The following is a 1,522-nucleotide window of genomic DNA, read 5'->3' on the forward strand; positions in this document are numbered from 1 at the left end:
TGGAAAATAGCCCTTTTGTCGCGGGCCGTAAGGGCCTTTTGTCGCGGGCGGCCACCCGCGACAACGAAGGCACGACAAAAGGTCCACCCTTTTGTCGCGGGTCGCTTACCACCCGCGACATATGGTCCACCACGTGGCAGGCGCGGGGTGCCCCAGGGGCACACCCTTTTGTCGCGGGCGGTATTACCACCCGCGACAAAAGTGCCTCTATGTGGCGCGCGCAGAACGCTGCTGCTTTAGGGTTTGAGGTGTGCAGCAACCCTCCCCCCCCCCCCCCCCGCCACCGCCCCCCTTTTATTTCATTTTTTCATTTTAAAATAAAAGTTGCATAACAAATATTTGTACGCTACTACAAGTTGTACACGTTCATTCATTATATATAGATCGAGCAAACAAATATTGGGAGCAAAACTTCGTAGATTCCCCTTACACATATATATGGAGGTCAGTACCACCGGGACTAAAGCCCGTCGTCTATTCGAACTAATACATGGGGATCATTTGTTGCGCCTATTTGAACTAAACAAGCCGTTGTCGTCTATTACTTCTTTCATTAGAAGTCCCGCCAATTCCTCCGTAATTCCTAGTATGTGCTTGTGTGGTTGGAGCTTCTCCCGCATGAAGTCAACCTATATAGGAAAATGAGATGAATATGACTATATCAATCTTGATAACGAAATACTGACGATAATAAACTAAAGTTGTGAATGTTATTGCTTACGTTGAATCTATTATCGTTGTGCTTCTCAGTGGTTAACATGCGAATGGACTCGCAAACGTAGTATCCACATAGATTCGTCCCCTGTGGCTGCTGGGCGCACGGTACAAGAGTAAATGTTGGCTTCTCTGCGAAGTTACCCGCAATATTATTCTTCAAAGCTCTCCAACACCTGCCAGGCAAAAGAATGATTGAATGAGTGGATAATTAATTGATATCTCACGAAAGATATAGCGCGGCAATTAATGATTGAAATTACCTCTGGAGAATGTTCTGCAAGTCGCGGAACCCGTCCAGGCCTCTACTCAATGGGTCCCTTACTTCAACTATTCCCTTATCAACTTGAATATTTAGCAGAATCCAGTGGAAACTGCACATGTTTATATATATATACGTCATGAATTACACATAACATCGAGTAAGAAAAATTGAATGTGCACAACAGATCAGTAAGACTCTCACCTGTAGTTGTAAGGAAACAGTATTGAATCACAGAAGCTTTGCTCCCCTATAAACCTTAGTAGGTTTTCCCCCGTTTCTTCGACATTATTCTTTACCGTGTCATGATGTACTTTATCTGGGTCAACAAACCCAACATTGAACATCTTATTACTTCTGCATTCAATGATCTTCAGTCTGCAAAAGAGAACACATAAGATATAATGAGTATATGCAATGAACAGGAACAACTGAATGAACATGAACTTATATGTAGTTAACAACTTACAAGCAGTAGCAACTCATGAGAGATTTGTCGAGGGCGTCTAAATTGAATAACTGCCAGAGTTCATTCATCTCAATATG

At 43.3% G+C, this 1,522-nt stretch overlaps 1 long non-coding RNA gene across 1 annotated transcript; it reads right to left on the reverse strand.

The window, feature by feature from the left end:
• Positions 1-840: 840 nt before the first annotated feature.
• LOC139837738 (uncharacterized) lies at positions 841-1,246 on the reverse strand. Its single transcript, XR_011754403.1, has 3 exons — positions 1,181-1,246; positions 978-1,088; positions 841-890 (listed from the first exon to the last, which is right to left on the reverse strand). It is a non-coding gene; the product is annotated as an uncharacterized lncRNA (long non-coding RNA).
• Positions 1,247-1,522: the final 276 nt, after the last annotated feature.

Source organism: Lolium perenne, chromosome 3 (assembly GCF_019359855.2).
Source record: "Lolium perenne isolate Kyuss_39 chromosome 3, Kyuss_2.0, whole genome shotgun sequence".
NCBI lineage: Eukaryota > Viridiplantae > Streptophyta > Magnoliopsida > Poales > Poaceae > Lolium > Lolium perenne.